The sequence below is a fragment of the Populus euphratica genome, unplaced genomic scaffold (assembly GCF_000495115.2).
Source record: "Populus euphratica unplaced genomic scaffold, PopEup_1.0 scaffold555.1, whole genome shotgun sequence".
NCBI lineage: Eukaryota > Viridiplantae > Streptophyta > Magnoliopsida > Malpighiales > Salicaceae > Populus > Populus euphratica.
Window position 1 is genome coordinate 30,585 of NW_011500432.1, and position 8,619 is coordinate 39,203.

General features: G+C 31.3%; 1 long non-coding RNA gene across 1 annotated transcript in view; it reads left to right on the plus strand.

Moving 5' to 3' along the window:
* Nucleotides 1-6,846, plus strand: part of LOC105114641 (uncharacterized) — an 8,916-nt gene extending 2,070 nt beyond the window's left edge. Inside the window, exons 2-3 of the long non-coding RNA XR_840176.1 lie at nt 5,070-5,075; nt 6,836-6,846. This is a non-coding gene — a long non-coding RNA (uncharacterized LOC105114641). The remainder of the gene's footprint in view (nt 1-5,069; nt 5,076-6,835) is intronic.
* Nucleotides 6,847-8,619: the final 1,773 nt, after the last annotated feature.

Genomic DNA, 8,619 nt, shown 5'->3' on the forward strand with positions numbered 1-8,619 from the left:
TCATGATTATAACTTATGTTAATTGTAAATCTCGTCAAGCATTCATGATTATAACTTATGTTAAGAACAAATCAAGTTCCTTTCATAGCTTAGGTGTCGATTATACCATATAGTATGAACTATGAAAGTGTCAAGCATTTGTTGTACCAAGTGTTATACAACATAAATCAAGATTAGGCATTTAACAAGCAAAGTATTAAAGAGTGAACAAGACAATAAATACAAAACATGTTAGTATCAAACATTAAAGTCCATATTAAGTTTACACTATACTTATTCTTATACCATTAGTGTAACCTTCTCACCTTGACATAATAAACTTAGCTAGACATAATGAAAGAAAGAAAAATAAATAAACAAAATAAGATAAAAGTTAACTAAGTAAATGAAAGGAAATGAAAGGCATAAACTTGATATTAATGAAAGCAAAGCATCAACATTACAAAAAATACAAAGAGAGAAAGTAAGAGCATGATCTTGATATGGAAACCAAGATGCCTAAATGCATGGCAAATGCCTCCTTTTATAGGCCAAAATTAGGAATTATTGATTTGATGACTAATTGATGAGTAGGTGGCCAACTCTTGACTTGGTGACAATCCTTATCTTCTTTTGTCTTCCCAAAACATCATTGATAACGTAAAAATTGGAACCACTTGAAACATGAAAGTTGTAGGACATTGTCTCAGCTTTCTTATGTGAAAACTTCAGATTATTTTGACTTCTAGAACTCCAGATATGGCCAAAATACTGAACAGTGCTCGGGCTGGAGGACAGATTCAGGCTTCTTTATTGTTGCTCTAATTTGAACTTGAAAATGGCTTTTTTAGATCTTGGGCTCCTATAAACGTTGTAGGCCTATGTCTTACCTTTCCATCCATATAAAGTAGACCTAAATATGAGATCTACAGCTTTAGATATGATCCAATTACTGAATAGTGTTTCGGTTTGGACTGCACCGACATCTCTTTTCTAAGTTTGGCCATCTCTTTGTCCTTTCAATTTCAGTTCTTAAATTCATCAATCAATCCTTTCATTTATGTGATAGGCCTGCATTTAAAATGAACATTTACCATAAATTAAAGGTATCTTATATTATTAGATATATTATTATAAAACATGCTTTAGTTAAGAAGTTATTGATACTTCAAGTGCAAAATGATGATATAAAACCTTGATTAAAATACACTTTTAAGTATCAATCAATGATGATATAAAACCTTAATAAAAGTGCAGTTTTAAGTACTAATTAGACTCCCAGACCAATTGGTCTTACGACATTAGGTGTTGAGATACCCCTACGAGCTTAGTAACTTAGATAAGCTTCCTATCTAGTTTTTTAAAAAACTAGCAAACATGGTCTTTTATTAGTCAGATTCCTAAGATTATAATGAGCATGTTCTTTATGAAAATAGGGTTAAAAATCATGAGTTGCACATGTACATCTCCACCAAGATATGTCTCAAAAGTCAATAGAAGATTATTTAAAGATTCCTTATGTTTTGAAATAAATCCCAACTTTTAACAATTTTCACAAACTTTACAAAACACATGTGTGTCTTTGAACATGATGGGCCAATAGAATCCATATTGTAAGATTTTTACTGTCATATGACTCCTACATGCCTCAGAATAACAAAGTTTAATGACACTACTTACCTTATTGTCCAAAATGCATCTTCAAAATATTTGATCAAGATAATATTTGAATAAGGGTCATCCTAATAAAAGTTCTTCACATCGTTCAAAAACTTTCCTTTGTCTTTGGTACTCTAATGAGCTGGCAAAAATCATGAAGCAAAAAAATTAATATTTTTAGCAAACCAAGGCATTGAATTAAGAGAAAGCAATGATTCACCAGGAAAGTAATAATTGATTAATGTATAAACATTGAATCTATTGTTAATCTTGATAAAAGAGTCGTATAAACATTTTTTGTGCCTTTCTTGAGAATAAATCATTTACAAATCTACATATTCATTAAACTAAATTTTACTCAAAGTAGATTTAAGTTGATCATAAATTAATTCTTCAATAAGATCTACTTCTTGTAAATCATTATTATCTCTAGGTTGCTTGCAAATGTTGAAAATATTCATCTTTAATGTCATGTTTCCATATGATATCTTTATTAGTCCATTTCTACAATTAATTGATGCATTAGAAGTTGCAAGAAATGAATGTCCTAAAATAACAAGAAATGAATTACATGCTTTAACAGGTTATATGTCCATGACAATAAAATCCACAGGATAAATAAATTTATCGACATGTATTAATACATCTTCAACTATTTCTTTAGGCACTTTTATAGATCTATCGGCAAGTAAAATAGTTATATAAGTTGGTTTTAACTCACTTAGATTGAGACTTTGAAAAACTGAATATGGAAGTAAATTCACACTAGCTCCAAAATCAAGTAAAGCTCTTTCAATTTTATGTTCTCTAATAAAGTAAGAAATTATAGGACAGCCAGAGTCTTTATATTTCAAAGCATTATTTTTCTGAAGAATGACACTTGTTTGGCTAAAAAGGCTTTCTTTTTTTCACATTCAATTTTCTCTTTACTGTACATAGATCTTTCAAAAATTTAGCCTAAGAAGGTACTTGTTTAATAGCATCCAATAAAGGTATATTGATCCTTACCTATTTGAAAGTTTCAAAGATTTTGGAGTTATGATTGACTTTTCTTTGTTTGGTCATGGCATGAAGGAATGGAAGAGCTGGCGGGGAATTAGTCTTTTCTTTGCAATGTTCAAATTTAACCCCTTTTTTACTCTTAGAGATTGACTCATCATCTTTCTCACAAGGTTCAAAAGTGGGCTTTTCAATTACCTTACTACTGCAAAGAGTGACAACTAATCTGACTTGATCTACATGCTGGTTTCCTGAACTACTAGCACTTGAATTATATTACCCCTTGGGTTTTTTTATGGTTGAGATGGAAACTTATCTTTCTTTTGACGAGGACTGTTGCACCCTCACAAGTGGAGTGCAGCGTCACGGTGATTGTAAATCCTGAGAAAAATAAAATCGAGGCTAGATTAAATTAAAGGAAATAAACTAAACTATAAAGAAGTAGGGGCAATGCAAATACACTTAAAGAAAATAGGGCCTAAATGCAAATAAGAATAATTATAGAGCATAAGTACTCCTTTTCTCACCAAAAACAGATCTGCAGATAACATAAAGAAAGAAAAGAGGGAGTTTTTATAAAACAAATCAAGAGAGAAACACCAAAATTTCAAAAACCCATCCAAGATTAAGGGTTATAGGTAAAATAAATGCTAGTGGGAAAGGGATTAACAAGAAAAATTAAACAAGATAAGAAGAAGGGAGGGCCAACTATCATTAGAAAGAAAAGGAGGGATTGAAACCTTGATTCGTATCGGGTAAGGTATTCTAAACCTACTCTTATGAGTCATTTCAAGTCAATTATAAATTGATGCTTGGATGTTAATTTATAGATTTGAGTTCTTAGACTTGAATTGAGGAAAAAGCATGAGTTGCTAAATTAAAGAACTTCATGTGTTGTATGTAAATGGAAAGATTGACGAATCTGGATAATTTCATCTCTTAACTTTCAAAGAGATTTCGGGTTGGAGGATGAAGGAATTAGGATCAGGCTTCTCATAGAAATTGTAGGTTCGAATGTTGGCTAACTAATAAAATTGGTCTTACTCAATTTGGAATTATAGAACTCCAGCTATGGGTCAACAACCGAGACTGGATCATGACAGACCCTATAGGGTAGTAGGTCTGGTTCATTGATAAGAAGTTGTGACTGTCTTAGAGGTAGAATTGGGTTTTCCTTCCTTAGAGAACATGTAGCCTTATGTCTTAGCTTTCCAACAAGACTAATCTCGCTCGAATTGGAGTTCTATAACTGTAGATATAGTTAAAAATCTGAGGAGAGGTTGAAGAGCAACAATTCAATATCTAGACAGTAACAGTTCAAAAATAAGACAATAACATTTTAAAAAACCAAGACAATAATAGTTCAAAAACGAGACAGTAACAGTTTAGTATCTAGATAGTAACAGTTCAATGTCTAGACAATGACATTTCGGGATTTAAACAAAAATGGTAATTACACACACACACACACATATATAATTATGGTTGGACAAAATATGACAATATTAATGGGTGAAATGAGAAAAACATAAAATATTAAGAAATGACTGAAAGAAAGACTTATTGGTTATTGATATGGTTATAATAAAACATATACTTGAGTGAGGAAAATTTATAAGATAAACCTATGAATTGCAGAAGGGACCACAAGCGTAGTGTAGTAGTAGCAGGGGAGCACGAGTAGAGCTTCTATTGCAGGTAGGTGAATAGCACCTATACTTCCTAGTTAATTCCATAATTTATTTCTATTATCAATGTGGCAACCCTCGATTGATTTTGGGGTCTTTGTTTTTGATTTATAGATAAAGGAGTCACCACCTAGTATTATTGATTAGTACTTAAAAGTGCATTTTTTATTAAGGTTTTATGTCATCATTTTACACTTGAAGTATCAATAACTCAACTAAAGCATGTTTTATAATAATATATCTAATAATATAAGATACCTTTAATTTTTGGTAAATGTTCATTTTAAATGCAAACCTATCACATAAATGAAAGGATTGATTGATGAATTTAAGAACTGAATTTGAAAGGACAAAAAGATGGCCAAACTTAGAAAAGAGATGTCGGTGCAATCGACATCGGAACACTGTTCGGTCTAGAGTTGTAGATCTCAGATTTAGGTCTACTTTATATGGATGGAAAGGTAAGACATAGTCCTACAACTTTCATATGGAGCCCAAGATCTAAAAAGGCCATTTTCAAGTCCAAATTATTGCAACAAAAAAGAAGCCCAAATCTGTCCTCCAACCCGAGCACTGTTCAGTATTTTGGCCATATCTGGAGTTCTAGAAGTCCAAATGAGCTGAATGTTTTACAAACGAAAGATGAGACAATTGCCTACAACTTTCATGTTTTCAAGTGGCTCCAATTTTGACGTTATCAATGACGTTTTGGGCAGACAAGAGAAGATAAGGATTGTCACCAAGTCAAGAGTTGGCTACCCACTCAACAATTAGTCATCAAATCAATAGTTCCCAATTTTGGCCTATAAAAGGAGGCATTTTCCATGCATTTAGACACCTTGGTTTCCAGATCAAGATCATGCTCTTCCTTTCTCTCTTTGTATTTTTTTGTAATGTTTATGCTTTGCTTTCATTAATATCAAGTTTATGCCTTCCATTTCCTTTCATTTACTTAGTTAACTCTTATCTTATTTATGTTCTTATTTTGTTTTTTTTTTCTTTCATTATGTCTAGCTAAGTTTATTATGTCAAGGTGAAAAGGTTACACTAATGGTGTAAGAATAAGTATAGTGTAAACTTAATATGGACTTAAATGTTTGATGCTAACATGTTTTCTATTTGTTATCTTGTTCACTCTTTAATCCTTTGCTTGTTAAATGACTAATTTTGATTTATGTTGTATAACACTTGGTATAACAAATGCTTGGCACTTTTATAGCTCATATTGTACGGTATAACCGACACCTGAGCTATGAAAGGAACTTGATTTGTTGTTAACATAAGTTATAATCATGAATGCTTGACGAGATTTACAAGTATTAGTATTAATCGAATAAGATGACTAATGTAATCATGTTAACAATCTATAATCAAATTGAAACCTTCTTTGTGTGTGGTTTCCAATTGAGTAATAAGAGTTTATACTATACTTGTTATGCATACCATTCCTCTAACCTTGACATTTGTTATTATCATTGTTTAAACCTTACATTAATATTCCATCTCAAAGTTCTCATTTTCTTCTTCTTCTTCTCCATCTTTTTCTTTATTATTATTATTATTGTTATTATTATTATAATTGTTATTGTTATTACTATTATTATTGTTGTTGTTGTTATTATTATTGTTGTTATATTATTGTTGTTATATTATTGTTATTTATAATTTGTATAATTAACCTCCCTATGGTTCGACCTTGGTCTTGCTGGGTTATTTATTACTTCAACACTACTGCACTTGGGAGAAGACATCAATCTTTTAGTCATGTTAATTATGGTCACTAGGAACCCTAGCTGGTCTTTCAGAGATTCTAAGATAAGGGATTTGTTGCGTAAAGGAAAGATACTAGCACCCCTTATGCCCTACTTAAGGTAAGCTGCTTGGTGTTTGGTTTGCTTTATAATTACTATAGTGTTGGTGTTTTCTAATCCCATCTGTTTTTCTAGGTTTGATTCAAACTAAATATATTAAGATAGAAATCCAAATAGATTCGATGTGCTTTAAAAGCTCATTTTTTTCCTTAGTATTTCAAGAGTTCATGACTTGTAAGTCGCAATGAGGAGGGACAAAAATTTAGAAATGTAAGGAAATTCATAGTTCTTTAAAAACGTCCTTTTGCCTTAATGTTTCATGCTTTCACAGCTCGTAAACCATGGAGACAAAAATTAAAATGTCCTTAATTATAATTGAGGCTTCTTTCAAGGATGTGTGTGGTGCACTTGCGTTTCTTTATCCAAACATTAACAGCAAATAATAACAAATTATTGCTAATAATATTTTGGCTATTCATCCTTTAGGGATTTTTTTATTCAAACATTAACAGTGAATAATAGATGAATTCCCCTAAAAACATAAGATTGTTATATTTTTTGGAATATTATCCAACACCTTTTGGAGTTTTACAAAAATGTTATAAAATTTAGAAATGCTAGAAATATTTTTTATTGTGTTTAAGAAATCCATGCGAAAATATATTTTTGAAACTTTTGATATTTTTTTTATATAAAAAGAACATTCAAAACGTGTTAGGGTATTGGCTGTATGCATAAAAACATTATATATATATATATATATATATATATATGTATGTATGTATATTTGTGACGTTGCGTCAAAAGCCGAGTATTCTATATACAAGATTCATATTTTTTTTTACAATATAAAAATACAAAAAAAAAACACAATAAATACATAAAAAAAACAATGATATTACTTGCTTTTTCAGTGGGCTAGGTCCAATGACCCGGCTGGGCACAAAGGCATGCATGAGTTTCCTCTCACGCATGCAATTGCATTCAGTGAATTAAATTTCACTTGAACAGTAACAAATGCATTAAGGATGCATGCAAAAACTATGTAGAAGCTGGGGATAATAGATAGCTTACCTGGTTTGCTACCAATCAGGCCTTTTTTGCCTTCCACTACTTTCATTCGTGGGTTCTTCTTTTGTATCTTCATTCCCCTTGTTCTCTCCTCTTTTTCTGTCTTGTTTTTGCATTTTCTTTCTCTCCCTCTTAGCTAACTGAGATGGATGAAGACAACTGTATTGTAGCTTTTATGCATAACTGGTGGTCACTGCTTCTACGGACAGTGAAAATGATGGCCACACTGGTTGATGATCTCCTTTCCTTTCTTTTCCCTTCTGTTGATGCTCTTTGTGGAGATGACAATGAAAATGTGTTATGCTGGTTGAGTTCACGCCCCTACCTCTATGTTTTTTTTGCTTTTGACAGTGACATCCTTTTGCATTAAATAATCAAATGGGAATATCTTGAGCTTTTGATATTGAAATCAAGTAATTCAAAAAGACCAAATTCATTTACTTGTCTAGGATTACAACTTTAATGAAGGATACAAAGTGAGATAAAATCATTTTAGAGAACAGAAACTGACATTAATCTGGTTGGTCAAAAAAGGTCTTTTGATCTAATTTAGAAACTAATAATGTTGAGCATCCCGATATGAATGAAAATATAACCTAAGAACAAAAACCAACAAAAATTATGATGGAAATAGAGTCTTTAGTGCAAAACTTGGGTCAGAATCCTTCTTGTGGCATAATCTCTACTTTCATGTTGGATATTCAAACGGGCATGTCATGAGCTTTTGGTATCAAAATCAATTGATTCAAAAGCCCAAATTCATTTAAACTTGTAAAGCTATAATTTTCATGAAGGATAAAAAATGAGATAAGTTAATTTTGACTAGCAAAATCTGACCGTAACCTAGTTAGTCAAAAAGATCTCTTGACCTGATTCAGAAATTAACAACGCTGAGCATCCTAATATGACTGAGAGTATGACCTAAAAACAAAGAACAACAAAATTTGTGATGTAAATATAGTTTTTTAGTGCAAAACTCGAGTTAGGATCCTTCTCGCGACAGAATTCTCTACTTTCACATTAGATATTCAAATAGAAATATTATGAGCTTTTGATATCAAAATCAAGCGATTCAAAAAATCCTAAATTTATCAATGTGTCCTAGACTACAACTTTGATGAAGGATTCAAAGTAAGATAAAATATTTTTAAATAACAAAATCTGGTAGGAATCTAGTTGGTTGAAAAGGTTTTTGATCTGACAATGTTGAGCATTTAAATCTGATTGAGAGTCTGCCCTAAGAATAGTGATCCCTAGGACCTCATAAAGGTGTTGGTCAATTTTTCAACATGTAATGAGTGACATAATATAGCTAGGATGGTCAGATATCATATGAAACCAAGTCAGAATCAGAGCCTAAATTGGAACAAAAAATTACGACAACAGCAAAACTAGTTTTTTTTTCTTATGCA